The 23062-nt window shown below is 32.1% G+C and overlaps 1 pseudogene; it reads right to left on the bottom strand.

The window, feature by feature from the left end:
* Positions 1 to 471: 471 nt before the first annotated feature.
* Positions 472 to 22798, bottom strand: LOC149547667 (putative prolyl 4-hydroxylase 7; annotated as a pseudogene).
* Positions 22799 to 23062: the final 264 nt, after the last annotated feature.

Genomic DNA, 23062 nt, shown 5'->3' with positions numbered 1-23062 from the left:
ATTGAACTAGCCTTTTGTGGCCTAATGGACTTGACCCTACCTCTTATTGTTGATGTGGTCCACTCTAGCCACGTGCAACCTTCTCTAAAAGTTGTTGATCCTGATTCACATCAAGGCTTGACTGTTGAGATAAAACATTGTCAATATCTAGAAATTATTGTTATTGATTCTCTCTTGAAATGGGCTCTTCCACATTCCTCTTGTAGTTGGGTCCCTACTAAACTTAAGGGTTGATATTGTCCAAAGGTGGAAAAAAATCAGTATGTAGACTCTCACTCACCTCCCCAAATGGTGGGTGAGTTGTCTACCTATTATTGATGTAGACTAGAAGTTGTGTACTAGTTTGTTTCTAATGATCTTTCTTGACTCTTTTGTACATGTTGGAATATTTAGGAAATGAAAGATGTTGATGCAAGGGGTAAATTTGTATCCAATCAGAAAGTGGAGAGCTAATCATATAGGTGGGGTTATTCATGCATTCCCTATCAGTAGCCACTCAGCACAATCATCATTTACATCAATGCATGCATCAGAAGTGCCAATTTTAATGAAGTCATATGCCTTCACATGTATCCATTTTGTAGCAGGCCATATCGCTCCTTCTATAATAGGACAACTTCCATGCAGATTGTTTTCATCAGCTGTCCCATTTGGCAGAAGATTGAAGAACAAAATAGCATCACCTTTTCTTGGCTTCACTGTATTAAAAAAAAACATGAATTTCATTTTTTACTTGTATTGCAATCATCTCACAGATCATTTTAGTTTTGACTATGAATTAGAAAATAAATTATATTGATAAAAATAAAGAATATAAGCCTCACTTCATCTTTCACCCTTAAGATTATTAAATGTAAACATGAATGCTTAGTCAGTGTTAATTTGGAGAAGAAAAAAAATTCCAAAGCATTTATACTTGAATATCCACCTTTGGCACATTCTGACCAAGAACTATCTTTTAATTGGTCGTCACTTTCTTGACTACCCAAAAAATATAATTGAATAATATTTTTAAGAGCTCACTTACATTTTATGATATGGATTAACCACATAAAGTGGGTGTTTGATGCAAAGAAACTAACCTCATAATAGGGAAAAATAGTCTCACCCCCCTTGATCACATCTGATAAATACATGATCACTGTGGTAGTTCTATGACCACCCACCTCTTTGTTAAACTTATCATGGAAAAAATCAACATGAGGTTCATATTTCTAGCCATTTTCATAATGTAACATCTATATTGCCTAGCCATTCTCTAAAAACACCCATAAAAGAAATATTAATGAAGGAAACTTACAAACAAGATCTTTTATAGTATTGGAAAAATTAGGGCTTACATTTTAATGAGGTCATTTCATGATTGAAATATTGGTTAAATAAAGTGGGAAGGGCCTAACCTAAACCAGTTAAATTACATTCAATGAAACTAGTCAATGAATTTCTTTTTCATAAGAAGTTGTACAAGAATTTTCAATGTTATAAAAATGGAACAGCATTTTTTAATCATCATCAGAATGATACAAGTTCTTTAAAAGAATCTTTACCAATACATCATGAATTAGACTTAGGTTACTATCATTTTTCAAACTTGTGTTATTACCTTTTGGAAGAAAGGTCCAGGCTGCTATTCTATCTTCAATCCTTGCAACAATGTCATCCTAATAAAAATGTACAAGCAATGCCAATAAATAGCCTTTGTAGAGGAGTAAGTGTAAGCCAGGAAAGATCTACTTATTACATGATCTTAATCAATATAATCTATAATATGGATGTTTGGTAAAGCCCAAGTGCCTACTTAAAATTTCATCCAACTTATTTATAATGAATAGTCTCATATCTTTCTACATTTTCAAATCAGGCTTTGATTGATGGATGAGCCCAACATACCTAAGATTTATTTAAGAACATTCTTGAGCTTGTTTGAATCTCACTCATAATACTCATCCCCGATTCATTATCTGCCACCATTGATTTCTCTAACTTGTCTCCTACCTGAAGTTAACATTCCTGACTCTAAGGAAATATCTAATAGTGCAAAGGTCATCCCTTAGCCCCCTTACTATACTACTTAACTAATGAAAATTATAAAATTAACCAAAACAAACCAATGTCACAATAAACAAAAAAAAACACAAAAATAATTAACCAACTCACATATTTTGATTCATACTAAACAAGAGGCTACTTCTAGGTCTTTGGAATTTGGTGGGGTCTCCATTAAGCTAGGGATTCATTCTTTGTTAATGTAGTAGTGCTTAATACTAGAGTTTGTTAGTATATTTATTTTATTTAATCACACTTACAATTTTAATTCTAATTGGTTCTCCATACATGTATGACAATTGTTCATTCAAGTAGTCACCATTTAGGAGTTTTTTTAAGTAGATTTTTTTCATTTCATTTTGATAGCTCATCTTAGGTTCATGGGAGTGGACTCATGACCACTCATTGAGTATTGGGTTTGACTTTTGATTAGATCCAATTACTCTTGTCATATGCACTCTCCTCCTTTAATTCTTTAATTCATGGATGTCTTTTAGGCTCATTTCATTATTGTGCTTCTTATTATCTCTTTACATCTTGTAGGTTTCTATAGATTTGGTGTTCTTTATGATCATGGTTTAGGTCTAATTTTTTTTCCATACTTTGTAAAAGATGGGATCTTTACTTTAGTTTCTTATGTTTCTTATGTTTCAATAATAGATATGAAATATAATCAGAATAAATAAACTTCATACAATTAAATTCAGTAAAAATTTAATCAAAGTGGGTTTAACCATGGACAAAATTCTTTAGTTAAGTGAGTTCTAAGTTGAAGTAGTACCGGGATGAGTGCCCTCGGCCAAAGTCCCAGTGCTTTACTAGATAGATTAGTGCCAATCAGTACTCATGAAACATAGATCAATGAATTTTACTCAAAAACTACACAATTAAATCATAATAGCAATATCACAAAAAAATTAGCCTCTAAATAAAGACCCCCTCTCAATTTCAAACCCCTATAGAAATAAGATGGTCTTAAATATTTATACTATCTTGTTCTACAAGGGTTTTAACAAAACGACCAAAAATTAATTTATAAAGCCAATTGAGCTGAACTAAACCCTTATTCAAAACTCTAAAATTTTCTTTTAAACACATTGACACAACAATGGCATACCCTTTGTAATCTTAGATGATTTAACAAGAGAAATGGCTACTTTCTTTTGCATGAGCATTATGTAGATGAAATTAAATCCCATTAAATTGAGTTAGTGGACATAAAGTGTTATAATGATAGGAAAGTATAATTACTAGTATCTAGAATGACAATCCAACAATAAGGCAACTGATACTCATTCCTCCTACAACAATATGGAGAAAATTTTCTTTATTATTGTTAAAATTAATACACAGTAAATGTCCTTATAATAGTCTATATTTAGGACCTAACGCATACCATTAGAAGTGGTCTCCTACTAGATTTGTCCATCAACAATGCACCTACTACTGTCTTTGGCACCTGCCAAGCACCACTTTCTAATTAATAAGTAAGAAAAATGTGTTTGATCATTGAGAGGAACTAAATAAGATATTCTTATCTGGAATTAACTATTGTTGGCACCTAAACTACAGCAATTGCAATTGAGGTTGTTTGACCTAAAGAATAGCCTACAACAAAGTCTAAATTAATTATATTACATTAAAGTCAAAAAGTCTTATGACCTCTTATGAATTCCTTCTACCTGTAGTTTCGACTTGATATTACTTTTTATGATATTGTTGTTTCTTTATTGTACGAGTTTGAACCCTATCCCACTTTATCTAATCAAAACAATTATATTACATCTAAAACAAAAAAGAACACATTTATATCAGTAGAAATGAAAGAGAAACATCTAATATCCTAACATAGCTTCTCACCAGCAGTCTCAAAGATTGCACTAGCATAAAATATAACACCATTGATTCCACCAATTTGTTGGCATACCACTAGGCCAACACCAACTTGATACAAAAAATGCAATTGTTAAGTTGTAAAGGATGACTGGATAAATAATTAAGATTCAACAAACAAAATTTCATCAAGTATAGTACATATTATGAAGTTGTAAATGATGAATGGATTATTGGAAGGAACTATGGATGAGTAGATAAATTATGGAGAACCAACAAATCGTTGAGTATATTGCTTACAATGATAGTAGGAGCATAGTTTCTATGAAACAAATCAAGTATTTTGGTCTTGGGCAGATTTTCCAACTCCTCTATATATTCCTGTATAATATATTCAATAGATTGATAACCTAATATCAGCAGCAATGAACTATTTTTTTTAATATCTTCATTGGAACTAATTAGCTCCTAAGTTTTACAAAAATTTCAGCTTAAATTAAAATTGGAAGCTGACCTAGTTGATACCAATGAATGAAATATATATATATATATATATATATATATATATATATATATATATATAGAACAGACAAAGATATGAACCAAGATTTTAGTTGCTTCATATGACACATCACATTGGATTCCCTAAGAGCTTGTAATGCTTCTTTAAAATCTTTATCACCACCTGCCTTTGCCCAGAATGCATTGACCAAAAATGTATTAGAAAGAGGACCACATTTCAAACATGTAGGGTATTTTAAATCAGATATTGTGTAGTTCTTAGATGGTCATTTTAAAACAACTCACATTAATATGAAAATTGAGCATGGAACATAAGACAATTTTGACTATTTAATACTTTTAGTTTAGAAAACAAGTCATAAATTATGTTCTTATAGTAAAAGAATACTTTGACTTAAGAAAAAACTACACAAGATTAAAACATGACATCGTGCTTTAAAAACTAAAAAGGTACTTATAATGAAGAACTTCATTTGGACTTGCTAATTGGTTGTCACTATTAACTATAAGCTTATCTTTAAAGTTTGAGCTTCACTTGGTTTTGAGAATAGTTTAATATTCTCTACTAAACAAGGCCAATCATGTGAAGGTGGAAGCTTATTTGGCCCTCCCCCCCCCCACAACATCACTCTAAATTTCCCATTAACATTTAATAACATTCATTCATTCATCCATTTTTGAAATATAACATTCAATCATTATAATCACATGATAACATTCATTAAAACATAAAATTCATTAACACACAACATTCATGAATAATGCATTAACACAATATTCATTAAAACCCAACATTCATGAATAAGTCATTAACATATAAAATTCATGAACACACAACAATCATTTCTTTTTTGCTTTCTTGCTATTTTTTTTTTCATGAAATTTCTAAGAGGAATATCAATTTCCTCATCATCCCCCTCCTCTATTGGTTCTAATGCATGTCTCCTCCTCATTTTTTGAGGAACATCATGAGGCCATTGCACCAAACTGGGGTCCACTACAATAACAAGTACTTCATGAGTTAAATTCACACCATTTTATATTAGTGAATTATGAGTTTTTATTTAAGTAAAAGAACTATAAATCAAAAACTTAATTTAAAAGAACAAAACATAGATTTTCTTTACCTGAATGTGCGACATAAGCTACTTGTTGATCAGTCTGAACATCTTCCAGCACTCGTTCATCAACACGACATGATTGATCTATATCCTCTAAATTATACACAAAATGTTACACCAAGTTCAATTAAAGATGTTAAATTGTATTAATAATTACATAATTAGTTTTAAATAGAAAATGAGCACCTCCATGGATAGTATGAGGCACATCAGGGGCTTCATGATGTGGTGTATGATCTCTGTCACGATTAATAAGCTGCATTGCAATGTCATTTACATTATTATCAAATAGATTGTTGCTCAAGTATTCAATTTCTAATATATTTTTTGGCATATTTACCTGTGCACATGATGCAAGAGACTATTCAGTTGGGGCAATGGAAGCCTGTCACAGGCATTCAGCCATGGCTGCATAGCCTTGCTTGAAGGCAACTCTTTTGTGTTCTTCCGTGGCCTCCAAATTAAAATCAGTGCCTTGCATTTTATTTGCATTTTTTATTATTTAAAAAAATTATTTTCATTTTATAAATATTTTTTCTCTACAATTCATTTATTGCTATTTACAACTTGTGCTTTGATTTTAGAATATCCCCCAGAGCCAAGTTTGTGCTACCCAACCCTTTCCAGACTAGCCTTTGTTGCCTTTGATGTGTCCTACAACCTATGAAAAGTTTGAAATATGTTAGATGATATAGATATAAAGAGCAATACTACTTAGTGCATTATTACATTAATTTACTAGTAGTTAATACTATTGCATACCTTCTCGCACTTGTTGGTGTAGTTTCTCTTCGATCGTCCGCCCCTTTCTCCTTTGCATCCAAAATGAACTCATTCCATTCCCTCACTATAATAAAAGGAGGACGCTTGTACTTCAGGTTTAGGATGAGACTTTTTCTATATGAGTCCCTCACAACCTTAAGATGTTTGCAAGCTTTTTGTAACATTTTCTTATGATCAAAAATATTATTACCAAACTCATGCTCTAAATCTTTGATGAGCTGATCTTTTAATTTTTGATCTTGAAAGTTCCACCTTTTAAGAAAAAACACAAAATTGTTAGATATAGCTAGTAAAAGAAAAGACCCAAATGAAAGGAAAAATGTTGCACCAATTAATGATATGAAAAAAAAAATAGTGGGATAAAATTAGTTTACTTATGATGTTCACCTTGTACATATGGTGAGCCTAAATATTTTTAGTGTGAGGTCATAAAGCTTCCTATAAAATGTATCATTTCCTACAAAAAAAATGTCATGGGATAATCAATCCAAAGCTTCTTATGAATAGGTAAATGCATATTATAATATAAAAAGTAATTATTTAAAGTACCTAGAATATTAGGACATTTTAAAGGCATCTATTCATCATCATCAATCAACAATGACATTTGCATAGCTCCCATGATAGAAACACGGGTAGCTCTAGGAAATGATGGTGAATTATCACCAATACTTGCACTATGATCTGTCTTTGGCATAGCAGACGATACATCTCCTACTACAAAAAAAAAAATCCACTATGTGATGCACCCAAGATAAAAGTACAAATTATCAACTCAAAATTAACACAAAACCAAATATAGAAAAACAAGGATTTACCAGTTGGATGTCCCCTTGTTCCTAACATTGCAATCGGCAATCTTGTATGGACGTTTGTCAACCTCCTAAGAGTCTCTTACACTTGATGACCTGAATAATACATCATTAGCAAAGACATTCTGAAATAATAAAAATAAGAGTTAACTTAAGAAGTTTTTGAATATTTGAAATAAAAAATTCCTTGTAACTTGTCAACTAAAAGATTATTTTACCAGTGGTAGTCAGAGCTCTACTACTATCACCCTCACCGTATTGTCCTTGACCAAGTTCTGTATCAGTTGCTAAAAAATCCTATAACAAGAACACATATTACATATTTTACTTCACAACATAAAAGATTATAAAATATAAATCTTTATTGAACTTTTTTTATAACTAAATATTCATTACTACTTACTTCATAATGAAGAGCTTGGGCTCTCAAATTAGATAGCCTCTTCATCATCTGCTTGGATGGTATATTTTCTTCTTCCAAAGTTCTCATTATTTCTAAATTAATTTTTTTTAAAAAAATTCTTAAATATTATTGTTACATTGGGAGTTTCTGCAATATCATCATCAGAAGGGGTAGCTAGTGGCTCTATAGTTATTGCAAGTGCTTTTCCCTTATCCTAAACATTAGATTGTGGGAGGAATATCTATAAAACCATCATAAAAACTCAAAAACCGTAAATAAAATAATGTAATAATATAACATTTTTCAACTATCTAATTTGTACAATTTCAATAAGGTTTACACTTGCTGAAGAATGGGTGGGAGTAGCATCCTCGTGGCCTCTATCATCTGTCTGATCCATATCATCCTATCACAAAGATTAAACATAAAAACTTTAGCTAACTGAAAGCAATAGACAAAAAAAGAACTTATTGTATATAGTACTTACAACTCTCATGATAGTAACTTTGTTTGTATCTATGCAATTTAAATGGTAATCTATTAGCAGTTCTTCTGCTGCGCTTATTGATTTTATTGCACAAACAAAAACTTCATTCCCCTCATGTGCCTCAAATATGCAATTGGGTTGAGTACTAGTTGAGGAAGGTCATGTCCTATTTATAAAACCTGCAATATTACCTATTGCTTTTGGTCTCCCATTAATGTACATAGAAAATATTTTACTTTGATCATTTTCTTTTTGTTGTATATAACTAGTTGATAGTACATACCTACGCATACATTTTTTACATCAAACAATCTACATCCAATCACTATAATTGTAACATGGACAGACATACTTGAACAATTTGACAACTTTGTTGTAACATACCTTTATCCCATCCATGGAAGATAAACCCAAACCATGTAATGAGGATGGAGTAATGTGATATATCCACTCATTAACACAATATTTTGTGTTAATTGGAGGTAGCTCATTGGGTACCCATTCTTTCTCAATGTATGTGTACCGAAAGGGCACCTTGATGTTGACTTTGGTCTCATCATCATAAGAACGTGAACCCCCATTAGCAAGGAAAAATTGCATGCGTTTATCAAATTTTTTTCTAATCTTTTGACCTCTAGTTGATCTCACTATTTTAGTCGTACTACATGTAGAGCTTTCATCTACCATTTCCTCATTTCCCTTATTTGATGCAGATAGATCTAACAAGTACCTATCTGGTGGCACTTGCAATCCATCAAATGGAAATTTGATAATATTTAAATTATATATATAGAATAATCAAGTCGTGACTCATACGTGTAGTTCTTCCTTGTTTATAAGTGAGAGATATAAAATGTAGTAAGTTGAAAGTGATTATACAATTATATTTCACCTTCATTGTCTATATATACATTATATGATTACATAATATGCCTATTTATAACATACGTGGTCAATGATAAACAAGAAACATACATGGTCAATGATAAACAAGAAGAATATAAGAAAAATATGTCTATTTATTGACTTATACCTACTGATCCATGTCACTGTGCACGATCCAAGCCAAAAGGGTGATGATGTCTATAGTCAATTGATTGTTTGAAAAAAGAATGATAATCAAACATAATATAAACAATGGTAATTATAAATAACATATGTTGTGATCATTAGAATTGAACACAATAAATATGTAATCATATTTTCTGCATATGTTAATCATTTATCTTAAGTTAGCTAAAAATTACATGATACATGTATGCTAAAAATAACTTAGAAGACAACATGAACAATATGAAACATCATAAACATGAACAAATTTACCATATATATGGAATGCAAGATCATCAATAGAAGGGGTGACGATGTTTGTAGTCAATTGACTATTTTCAAAAAGGGTGATAATCAGACACAATATAAACAATGTTAATTATAAATAATGTATGTTGTAATCATTAGAATTGAACACAATAAATATGTAATCATATTTCCTACATATGTTAATTATTTATCTTCAGTTAGCTAAAAATTACATGATACGCGTATGGTAAAAATAACTTAGAAGACAACATGAACAATATGTAACATCGTAAACATGAACAAATTTACCTTATCTATGGAATGCAAGATTGTCAACAGAAGTGGTGATGATGTTTGTAGTCATTGATTATCTTCTTCTTCTTCATCTTCATCATCATCATCATCATCATCATCATCATCACCATCATCATTGCCATCATCACCATCATCATCGCCATCATCATCGCCATCATTACCATCATCATCGCCATCATCACCATCAACATCATCACCACCACCACCATCATCATCATTACCATCATCTTGATCTTCATCATCTTCAATATTTTCTTCTTCCATAAAATTATACTTTATTGGCCTTCCTCTTGGATCATGTCTAACAACAAATGACCAACCCTATTTATGTGGAACCTCTGATTAAAACACTTTCTCACATTGGCATGGAAGAATAGAGGGCTCATCTCCAGCTAGCTCAAATGACCTTTTATTAATCATTGTAAATCCATTATCATGTTGAATAACCATTCTATCTGGATCATTTTCATTTAGTCATAACCTATACCATTTGGTGATGAATAGAACTACTTTGAAGGAGTTAAAGTTGCACTCAATTATATCATCCAAGATGCCATAGTATTGATTTTGAGATTGGTGAGGATGTATCTCATTTCTAGATGATATATTGGTGACCTCAAAAACTATAGTTATCCCAGAATCACAAGTTTTCTTTGTGTCATACAAATTTTTTATGCAAAATTTGTGGCCATGATAGTACATAGCTTTGTGGTGCTTGGCTTGCAATTTTTGAACTGTGTGTAAATTATTTGCATCGTGAGTCGATACGAAACATACGTTGAGTTATGATCATTAATAAATTTCTACATACCTCTCCACCTCTTAAACCCTTTATTAGATCAACTACTATTGGCGTAACATTGGAATCTCCATTACGATGAGCTTCTATAACCAATGAAGCAATGCTTTTCCATGTTAATGAGCAACCATTTTGTTGACATCATTCAATCCATATTGTCATCCAATCAAGATTGTTTGCAATATAAAAATGTATTACATCCCACTCTCAACCACCTCTATCAAAAAAATACACCAATTATAAATAACTTATATTGAAGATTTATAAGAATTAATTAACTACAATAACATCTTAGATTTACCTCACTTTCTTTGATCTACCCTTGCCCATCAAGTACTCCCCTTCAATTTTGTTAATTGAGTTGGGATCCCAAATATGATCTACATGGATCTTTGTTGTAAACTTAGGAAGATATTCACTAATGTACACCATGGTCTGGTATACCATATATCCCTCCACCATAGAACCCTCAGGATGTGCTCTCTATTGAACCAAGCCTTTCAAAAATTTCAAGTGCCTCTCAACCATCCACATTGACCTAGTTGGTATAGATCCACACAATTCAATCTCCTCAACTTGATGTACAAGGTAGTGTTCTTGTGCATTAAAAAACTTGGAGGTAGACACTTTTGCATTTCACACATAAGAAGAGGATTTTTTCTCTTCCAATATTTTATATCTTCTTTATTGATTTCTTTAGATGAAAACCACCTCATGTATTTTTCAAGATCATATATAACTTGTTTGACATTGTTGGCGAAGTGGTGTGGGAGAGATAGAGGTAGAACGTACTACAATATTTGTAAAATGATCTTGTCAATATTTTATAAAAGAATGCAATTAAAACTACATGCAGTATACAAATATATTATAGTGAATACAAAATAAGATGAATTACCTTAATAAATGTATGCCAATCATGTGTTTTAACCCCTGGCCCAAATTCACTTTTCTTTGATATAAGATTGTTTATGTTCGCAGCAAATCCTATGGGAAATTTTTTTTTTTTTATCACTTCTTTTATAGCATTGCTCTGTTGCTCTAACAATAACCAAGTAAGGGCACTTGTATCAATTTGGTTTCCATTGTTATTTGATCAAATGTCATTTTTCATTGCATGGTTGGTGTCATGCCCTAGTTTTACAAGGCAAAGCACAATTAGAATCATTTTTTTTTTGTAAGGGAATGCGGGTTAGGCCTCACATCGATGTTTGAATCAGGAAAGCTATTAGTAGTACGAAGTTGTGCACCAAACCTAGATCTTGGAGTTCCTCTCATGGAGGATACTCTTTTTCTAAACGCAAACTTATGCAAGGTGCAAGAGGGTTAAAGCTCATTTTTTTTAAAATTATATAAGTGGTATTCAATTAGTTTTATTACAACAATGAAGGTTCCCAAGTTGTGACGAGAAGATGTTGTATCAATTCTCTTTAAAATTCTATTTTCTATTTAATATTAGGTCTCTTTCTATTTATTTATTTATTTTAAAATTTTATTTATTTATTTGTTTATTTTTTTAGTTTTTTATTAATTATCATTATTATGTTACTATAATCTAAAAGATGAATATTCCTTAATTTCTAAAATGTTTCCAAATAACTACAATTGAAAAGCAATTAAATTAAAGTCTTTGAAGCCTAAATTTTCCCCTTAATTTCTTTGAACCATTAACTTAGACCCCATTTCAAATTCACATTTAAGATAACTAAACAAGGCCCAAATTTCATCCTTATATATATTATATATATTATTTCTAAGCTTCAAATAAAAGATTATTTATAAACTTCAAATAAAACAATCCTTACCAAACTCTTCATATTTACATTGGATACTTCTAAAGTTTTTGTCATAAATCCCTTGCTGCCACTTGCTTGTTATGTATTTCTAGGCATGAGTGGAAGGAGGGTTTAGCCATTATTAATTTTCCCATGCCTAAGACTAGGCGCCTAGGAGGAAGAAGGACAAGTTTTGGAATAAAGGAAGTGCGTAAAAGTTCTTGTCTTGTTTAAACATTTAACTTTTCACCTACCTTCCTGCATAATTGCCCCATCCTTTTTGTTGCCCATGTGTTTGAGCATTGACTTGGTATTACGTAGAAGGTACTAGCTATGGTGCAACATATTTGCACCGAGCCACTGCCCTTTTGCCCTACCCGTCCCTCGACTGAATGCACTATCCTTCGCTGACATGAAATAAGTTTCGTGCCCATTCTGCAACATGCTCGTACTAATGAGATATGATGAAGACATGTTTTGTTGTCCACCAACCACAGTTAATGAGATTTGCAAGATGGGTGGCACCTATGGTATTAAATACATGTCAGAGTCGTGTTTTGTAAGAGGAAACTTTGTTGCTTCCAAGCATGTCACGTGGATGGAAAGCTTCCTAAGGAGCTTATCAATTAATTATTTTTGTTTCCCTTTTTTTTATTGTGAGGGCCAGCGGGGTAGTTTGATAAATTTGAAAGTGCTTTTGCCCCATTGTCTTTGCAACTTACTACTATGGATTGCTACGAGCTTAGGTGGATTAATGGCTAGGAACAAATGCATATCCTTTTAATTAGGTTAGGTTGATTAGATATTTTAAAGCATTCATATGTGTGTGTGTGTGTGTGTGTGTGTGTGTGTGTGTGTGTGTGTGTGTGTGTGTGTGTGTGTATATAGTAATGTCATTATTATATATAGGGGAGAGGACCCAATAGTTGAGCGGGGTCCAATAGTCAATCACCTTATGGTGAACATAGAGTCCAACCTTCCAACACATTTTTACTATATATTTTAATGAATTGATCTATTTGTAAATATAAAAAAATCCAAATGTTGATAAAAAATATATATACCAATACTTGAACACAGGAAAACTTATAAATGTTATAGAAAAAATAAATAAATGAATTCATTAATGAGTGAAATAAATAACTTTTTGTCTCAAACAAGATATCATAACTATCTAATATATGTGTGTCACTCAAAACATAATATGCTCACTTAAATAAACATTTATATCTTAGTGTACACATAATATTCTTATGTGTACAACTGTTGGGGTAGCAAAGTATATGCATAAAGTAAACCATATCAATAATATGTATCATCACAAATATAAAAGGTGAATACCAATAAATGCCTTGTATTTTCTCATGAAATATGTGAGATTGTCAAAAAAAATTAGTGTTCAACTAATGGTCCTTTTGTGTTGGATATAGGTTGTATTTTATATGATAATGTGTTATTTTTGTAACAACAAATAATTTTTTTGTGTTATATATAAAAGTTATATATAACAAATATTTATGATTCATAATAACTATTTGGTCCATTTAAGTTGCATATATGTTACATTTCATATAGTTATGCAATATTCTATTAACAACAAATGATAATTTTAAATTCAACTAGTAGAGATTTTTAGATTAAGCTTCGGTCGAGTGTTCAAAAAGTCATTTTTTAGACACATTTCACTAGGTGCACTATTTTAATCAATTGCGTGATGAGTCACACTTTCAAACCTTAGTTGTAGATAGTTCAATGTCCATTTTAAATTTCAAAAAAAAATGAAGGTCTTACAACATCCCATGTAGTGGCCACATGTTGAAGAAGTTAGCCCTCACGACTACTGGTTCCTCTCCCCTACCCCACCCTTGGATCAGGTCATATCATTTCAAGACCAAGTCTGTCTTCTAATTAATAAGGTAGATTTTGGAATTGATAAATATACTAGCAATCGTACCTTAGTGTGCAATAGGTACGCCAAAGAGATAACAGTAGTATAAATATGAATTTTGAAATGAACACGGAAGGTGCATTAATAAATATTTGAATGAGAAATATTTAATTTTTTAGGAGTATGTAAAGGTATATATAAGCTAGTATAGATATTGATTATCTAGATCTTATCTATCCATGATTTAAGTGTCATGACTAATATTGTTTGCCAATAAAATTGAAATGATAAAGTAGGCATTGCTGGTGTAGACTCAATAACCTTGTCTAACCTTTTCTTTTACCTCTGTTGACCCTATGATATCTCCTTGTGCAAATGTGATTTTTTTAAAAGTTGTGACAATGGAATTACCTAGTATACCAGCATCAAGTATATTAAATGAAGGTTTACCCTCATTGATCATAGATCTCACTTTTGCATCTATAATTACCTCATCCATTTCCTTTTGTGTTTTCTTCTTATCTTTTCAACTACATCAATCTACTAAACTTCATTAGTCAAACCCATTTCATTATTTCTTTTATTTTTCCATTTCTTATCACATTATCCATTAATGTGTTTTGATCTTATTCTTCTTCCTTAGGACTAGTGTTGAGAGTAACTTGGAATAACAATTACAAAAAAATATGGTTGTCTGACTATTCTATTAAACAACTTAATATGTTTGTCTTCCTCTTTTGGTAGAACCAATTATTCTATAATTGAAATTCCAACTAGTCTGTGAGATTATTCACTAACATGATCTAATCTCATACGATCAAGTTCATCTAAGACTTTTGCAATAGCCTTTTCAATTTACTTAGCAACTTCCTCATAGAGGCTAGTCATTATTTTGACTAACCTTTTCTTTATCCACTTTTTTGGTCCTTCTTTGTCCAATATATTCTTCAACTGATCTATTGTGATCAAGTTGTAGAGCTGGCATAGTGTCTTTTTTGCTAATTCTTTGATTTTCTTCTAATGCAAGTTTTCTCCTCACATTAAGTTCATAGATAGTGTTTGGGATGCTCCCTTTATCTCAAGAATATTTCTTTTGAAGTTTAATAAATACTTAACAAGTAAATTTTCTATTATATCTTGATATTCCTCAACATACCTAATATTTTACTTCTCAATATGGTCTAACTTTTCTTTATTTGCAATTTTTGATGTCATCTTCTTTAAACTAGCTCCCATGTATTCCTTTCTTATTTAATATTATTTTATGTAGCCTTTGGTGTTTCTTTTTTTGCAATTTCAATTTGATCCTCTATTGTTTCTAATTTCTTACCTTAATGAGACTTCATTAGTTGTATGACCCAATCTTTATTAGGGGTAGGGCCATGTTCCTTTTCCTTCTACCTTGTATCTCTTGTAGGTATTACTCTAACTATTTTTTCCATCTTAATAGTAGGTGGGGTCCTTGTTAACCTTCTTGTAGCCTTGTGAAGTTGTGGACTAAGCTCAACTTCTGTTATTTTAATAGTAGTGTATCTAGCACCTCTGCATTCTCTATAGTGTTGTCCTTCATTGGTTTTATGCTAGAACTACCTAACTATTCTTTTGTGGGAACTTGACTCCTCTTTTTCATCACTATCCATTCTTCTTGGTTGATACCATCTTTTTCTATAGTTTTCCCTACAAAATTCTCCACTTTTCTTTTTCTAGAGCCTTTATACAACTCTTCTCTATTTTGACTGAACTCCTACCTGTATGTTCCCCATATTGCAGCATTCTCATCTTTGAGATATGAAAACACAAGCTCAACATATTGTTCAGGTACTTCTTGACTTATTTTATATCCAAGAGGATGAATACTATCTCTCTTGGCTTAGTAGCCTCCATTCATGTGACATTACTTTCAACCATAAAGAACTTTATTTAGAAATTGAATGACTCTTATCAAATCCAATTCCTTCTTCTATTAGAAAATAAACTATAGTAGGTATATTATATAAAGTGTGAAATGACATTTCTTATATGACAACTATGACATGTAAGATTAGATAAGATAATGAGACATGCTTTGATATCGTCGACAACCAATAAGACAACTACAATTACACATATTAAATAACCATGATATAGGACACAAATAAGATAAGATAAAATATCATCAAGTCAGTTAAGGTTTTTTCTATGTACACTTTGCTTCTTATTTTTATAATAATGATCATTTATTAAGTTATCTTATTTCTATTGTTTGAATTAGTAGGGATGTATGAACGAGTCAAGACTTTTTGCACAACTTAGATGTTAATAATGTTTCTAATGACATGTAGTTTTTTTAATGATTTTGATATTTATAAAAAAATTGATGACATGTATTTTGATTTTGTTATATTAGAATGAAAATAAGATTTATCATCATGGTATTGGTGAGAATGATAAAATGGGTTTTAATTGCAATTTTAGATTGAATCAAGGCATTGAAATTTTTTTATGGTTGGATTTATTTAATTTTCACAATGTTATTAGAGTGTCATTTCTATTTAAAATATATTTTAAATTAAGAGTATGACATGTATTTTTATTAGAATCTATTTTTGGTTTAATATTATTAATAGTTTTCTTTTACTATATTCTTCATCATGGTTCAATCATTTGAAATATGAGTTATTTGATTCACATAATTTTACTTTTTCCCAACAATTTGATTAGAATAATTCTAATTTTATTAATGAACAAAAAGAGTAAAGATTATGATGTGTTATAATTATGTTATGTTAATATTTATGTTTAATTTGTGAGATTAAAAGTATTTGTAAAAAAGATTGTATGTTTTTAATCATGCTATTCATTTACATTTAGATCTTTTATAAAGATGATTGAATCAAGAAACAAGATTAATTATTATAGATTTCACTTTATTATTTAACTAAATAATTTTGGAAAAAGTATAATCAATATTTATATATGTGTTATCAAAGGTTTTTGGATTTGATTGTGTGTGTTTTTGCATCATTAAATGTTTCATATCACACTCTTTGATCCATCATCAGAATGAATAACAAGAGATGTATAGCAGAAAATATTTATATAATCTATTTGTTATTTTTTTTAACTAGTCATGAGTCATAATTTGAAACTATATTTCTTTTAATTTTGACTATATCTATATTAGTTTATATATACCTATACATACTCCCAAAATAATCAAATATTTCTTACTCAAATTAATATTTCAAAATTCACATATGTGTTACCTTATTATATCTCTTTGGCATATAGAACAAACTTAGACTCTTAGGTGGGAGCTACCTTCCTTCGCCAAACATCACATACTAATGATTTTTACTTAGCTTAAAAGTGTTAAATAGTAAAAACTAGATTACTTTTATAAAGCTTAAATTTTTCTTCATATGTAATTGTTACCAAATTTTGCGCATGCTGAATTTTACTAAGAAGTAACATCACAGAAAGTAACATTGCAAAAAGAAGCGTACATTTTCTATTCATTACTATTCCATCATTTTTGCAATCATTTATGAAACCATGCGCAAAAGAGATACAATGTTCATTGTATAGATCATCATCTAATATGTACATTTTTTATTTTTAATAAAGTATGAAATGAATTAACATGCTGATTAGAGAAGATCTCACACAAGCCATGAGTCTAATTAGCTAGGTTTCCTTCATAAAGAAACACATAAACAGAAATACAATTCAACAAAAGAAGTAGTGATTGAGATAACCAGTCATTGCCTATTGCTTTGACCGGTTATAAACTAGATATGTGTTCTTGAGATCCTTGCCGCACTCATCTAGCTCCGAGCTCCACGCCCTCTAGCAACTGCAAAAATATAAAGCAACTGGTGTTAGATCCCGAGGGATCTAAGCAATGACTACCTACCTCTACGACTACATATTCTATCTGTCAATGCATTCTGTCATGAAAGAAAACAAGTAGTGATATTGACATTTAGTGCCAAAAGAAATAAAACCATTTGTGAGTCTCACGAGCCCATGTTCGAACCTCATAAGATATGCAACGGAATAGAAAAGATGAACAAACTAACAAATATGTATTATGAAGTTATTTATGAACATGTGCAACAAGCAAATGGGGATCCGAGTTTCAAATTTTAATTCAACAGAAGAAATGTGAAGGGGAGATATCAATCATAACATGGCACTGATATGCAACTTGGCGATGTAACTACAGCTCTAAGTTAGAAGGACAAAAGTGTGGTAAATAATAGGGGTACTGTAACTTGATAAGAGTTCCTAGCATGAATCATTTTTTTAAAAATTCCAAACAGCGTATAAAGCTCCAGCAAGTTTATATCTATGGCTGCATTTAAAAGGCAACAATGATGGCTTCACCTTCAGTAATTGTAAAGGAACTACTCATGCATAGTAACAGGAGTGTTCTTTACAGATATTTCCAGAAGTCACGGTGCTGTTATTTAGAAAATGAATATGCTACAGCAATATAGTAATAAAGATACCAGCAAATATACAGGCAAAGAATAATAACAGATCTGATGTCCGAACAGCATGCCGAGCAGGAAGAAATGAAGATCAATACAAGCCAAAACATAGCACAGCATGAACAAATGCCAAACCAATTGTGATGACGATAGTCATTTTTCAACTTTTTTTTTATCATCTGTGATGCAAAGAGCACAAATAAATGAAAAAGACAATGTGTTGCTCAATATGAACTGAGGAAATGGAGAACTCTTCCAACACAAGTCCACTTTAGTCTAAGGAAAGCCAACTGCATTAAGTAGAGGAGTGCAATTGTCAACAATGAAGATAAAGCCATCAATGTATATTATATTCACCTTTTATTAGATTGTAGTCACTCCTATATGCCCAATCTATTTCAGCCAACAAAATTTCATGGATATGCACTATAGACACAGAGACAACATGTGTACTACCATGAGAAATAATAGGACAGAAAAGGTGGAGTAATTTTGTATAATGATGGGGTAGAGGATTGGCAGAGTGTCCAAAATTTTATCATTATTGTGACGTATATGGTCTGCTAGTGTGGCAAGGGTTTTGAATAACTGGAGATGTTGATGGGCATGGTGTACCTATTTCAAATCCAAATGGGCCACTTAATCATAACCTATTTCTTGAATGTGCAACAGGATACCTTCTATAATCTCATGGCAGGCCGAATGTTTAAATTGTTATGAGTCATGGACGAACACAGTTGACATGAGGGCATAGTATTGATGCCGCTACCTGCTATGTAACCCATATTCAAGAGGAATAGGAAAACAGAAAGCTCAGATATGAGGAGAAATAACAAATCTTTGGTAAAACTTCTAGTTCATATCAACAATGGCGGCATATTACAGCATAAAAGCACCGAGCAAAGGATCACATAGAGCATAATATGCATAGAAAACCCAGAAAATCTCATGGCACTGCACAAAAGAGAGAGTTAGGGAAGAGCCCACGAGCTCAACTAGTGAACAAGTTAACATGGCGGCATCAATAACTTTCAACAGTTAAACCCAATTCGGGTTTTGAAATAAAATCCAAGTAAAACCTTCATATGCTATTTGATTTCCAATAGCATTAAGAATGCATGTGTCTGATCAATATAACACCCTTTTAGTTGCAGGATTGGACATCCCTTACCACCAAAGTACTATGCTGATTTTCATTAAATGTCAGTCCGGGAGCGTGAACTTGAGATGATGTCTGCAAAGTATATGCTCTAGTTTTCACTAAAAGTCACTACTACTTTGAATGCAATAACCATTAAGGAAATCTAGTTTATCGAAAGGAAAGACGAATATCAAATACTTGGAAGGAAATTCTAATTATTTAGCCATACATCTATGCACCTACTGCTGCAGGAACAGTGACTGGTTCTATTTCCAGTGGCTACAAGAACAACAGTTTTAACTTTAACTTAGAAAACTGAGTCTAACTCCTACTTACTAAAGTAAAGCTCCACCTTTCGCGTGGGCCCCCATGAAAGAATGAAGGAAAGACAAGCTCAGATAAAAGTGTAGAAACTCAACAAAGGCATGTATTCATCAAATATGCAATATTACAATAACTTAGGAAATATAGTAAGATGTCTATCAACTCTGTCTGTCTATTCACTACTTAACCTCATAGATACAGACAAGGTCTTATTTATAGGGAAGGACAACAAACTCCTAAAACTATGACTTCCTCATGAAGGAAAGTCAGTTACAACTTTAAGACTGCAAATATGCAATTGGAAAGACATTAATTCTCCCTTAAATTCCCCACAAATATAGAGATCATAGAAAATGCTAGATTTTTTCATTTATATGTCTTCAAATAGCTTTCTAGGAACCTAGGTATCGTGCTTTGCATGTTTAACTGATTGCTTTGATGCTTACTTCCTTGCTCGGCCGCTTTATCAGGTCCTGCTTTGTTATTCATTAAAACAGGTCCCCTCTGACTTTGCCGCCAAGTCTTCTAGCTGCAATGGTTTCATAACGCTTCTCCTTAATGTCATCAATGCCTTAGCGCTATTCCTTCATAGTTTGTTTAACTCCCGCTCAGCTTGTATCCTGCGATCAACATTTAATACAAACAAGACTTCCCGCAAACATTTATTTCATTTATTAATTTATAAAGAAAAGGCATTAATTATTCAACTAACAGTTTTTGCAATCTCTTCAGCTACAGGAAGATCTACCCATATCAAACATTCATGAAGAAAGATTTTTACCACAAAATGAACCCCTTTTTAAATATAATTCTGATTATCATTTTATGCCCTGTGTCCATACTTTATACATCAAAAGTTCAAAATATTTATACTAAAGGATGATAAAGTTTAGTATGTTATAGACAAATGTTCACAAAAAGGGCTAATAAAACTTCTATTTCTTCATGTCATCATTTTTCCCCCCAACCGTCCTGAGGCTGGTCCCTTCAGCATCTATAGGTTTCTGATCCTCATCCGCAGTCTGAGGTGATTGGCTATTTTCTCCCCTAATTCATGAGCTCTATAATTGAAATATCCATGATTTTGTTTCAATCTTTCCCATTTCTATTCTTCAACAGTCATGTTATATTCAGCAAACAAATCATATTTTCTAAGCATAAGATGCAAAAGTATTGGCGGTTGGAAACGAAGAGGTGCCCAATAATTTTTTTGATTTTTGCCCAACGTTAGATACCTGGGCATCTTGCTAATGGCTAATTCTAGATTTTGGGGAGAGTGCAACTCCCTGGTTTTCAGGTCTTCTGGCAATCAAATCCATCTTTGAAGAGAAGCTTGTATAGCATCAGGGGCATTTTCAGAACAATGTTGCTCCCAATCCAGAAATGCTTGTTCACAGACAAGGTGGATTTTGGTAGTAGCACTTCGATTATTGCTAATGGAAAGCCAATCAAAGAATACTCTACAAGTTTTATGTATTTTTGGCCGAATGTACAATGGTTCAAACATTTCCTTTTCCCTGTAAGGAGCAGTCTGGTTCTCTCGACTGACATAATGGCCCTAAACTATATCTCATTCTGCATCCATGACATAATGGCCCTAAACTATACATCTCCCACATATAACAATGAATTCCAATCTATATCATCTGGTACAGCAAGATTATGAACATATAATTCACAGAGGAGATTCTTCAAAGTCATTGGAATTGAATTGAATGTTGCATACAATTCCTGAGGAGTATGTAAAGAAGGGTTCAACCCCCGAGTAATTCGAGATAACTAAAAATTAATCATTTGCTCCTTTAGGAATAGTGTGTAAATTGGAGATAGGGACCTGTAATTTATAAGCTCTAGAATGAGCTCTGTGACCTTTGAGACACGTTGCTATAGGATCTTAATTTCATTATCCTTTTCTTCAATTTGTTGTGCTTGTTCCCTGATAGTTTTGAGCATTTTCTTCTTCTCTGAATCCCAATTTTCTTTCTCCCATTGAAATTGTTGGTACAAATTAAAGTTGGTTGTTAACGGAGTGGAAATGTCTGGTGGTGTATGACGACAGACAATAGGTCTATAATCCTCAAGGCGATGCTCAGGATGATGGTGGTCAAAAGTGTTGTCATCTTGAGAATGTTGTTGTTCAACAAAATTATTATGTTGACAAGCAACAGTGTTATCAACTTTTTCTGAAGGGGCAATGGCTATAGGATGGGGTGCAATAGTCATTTGATCTTAAAATGTTTCAACAATTTCCTGAACCATTTCTTGTGCAACATATGGATATTCCTCTAGTGGTAGATTATCAGTTTCCTCCACTGGGTGTCCAACCTCAGGCACTATTTCTTTTGAGGACTCTATGTCACTATCAACATTAATAGGACTATTCGATTTTGCAAAAAAAAATTCAAGATTATTTTTATGTTCAAGAGTAGGTGTTGTGTGCTCTAGTGATTGTGCAGGTGTAGGTACTAGAGTTTCAATATCAATAGGTGGTATAGGAGGCTCAGCCGGTGGCGCAGGAGGTTCAATTCTTAAATTTACCCCAGACATTCCGGTGACTCACCGTGGAGTAGAAATTGGTTTCTTGCCCTTATCAACAGATTTCCTTTTATTCGAGTTAAGTGCAGGTTCTTGTGATACTGGAGGTACTTCTTCTGAACCTTCCTCTACGGCAACTGTGTGTGATTTTCTCTTCCTAGGAGTTGAGGCTTCTATGGTCAAAATTTTCCTCTTTGCAGTTTTAGGCATAGAAGCAGAAGCCGAAGCTTCTTGAGTCATTCTATATACTACTTTTTTGACTCCTACAGTAGTTTTCTCTCTTGTCCCTACTCCTTGCCCTTTAGGTCCACCCCTTCTAGGTCCTTCTGACCTTAGCTTTACAAAATCATTCCATGTTCCCAAGTGCTTCCTAGTCAACTCCTTTTCAATTATAGCCCTAATCAAGCAACGGTGGGATATCGACTGGGTTTTTCCTTGTTGTACATAGGTAGCTTGCCTTTTGATGATATTATAAAGGACACTTGGAAGATTTATAGGAAAATC

The sequence above is a fragment of the Cupressus sempervirens genome, chromosome 7 (genome assembly GCF_028749045.1).
Source record: "Cupressus sempervirens isolate cs-2001-9-10 chromosome 7, ASM2874904v1, whole genome shotgun sequence".
Classification (NCBI taxonomy): Eukaryota; Viridiplantae; Streptophyta; class Pinopsida; order Cupressales; family Cupressaceae; genus Cupressus; species Cupressus sempervirens.
The sequence above is the reverse complement of the archived record's forward strand: the minus strand, read 5'-3'. Positions and strand labels throughout refer to the sequence as shown.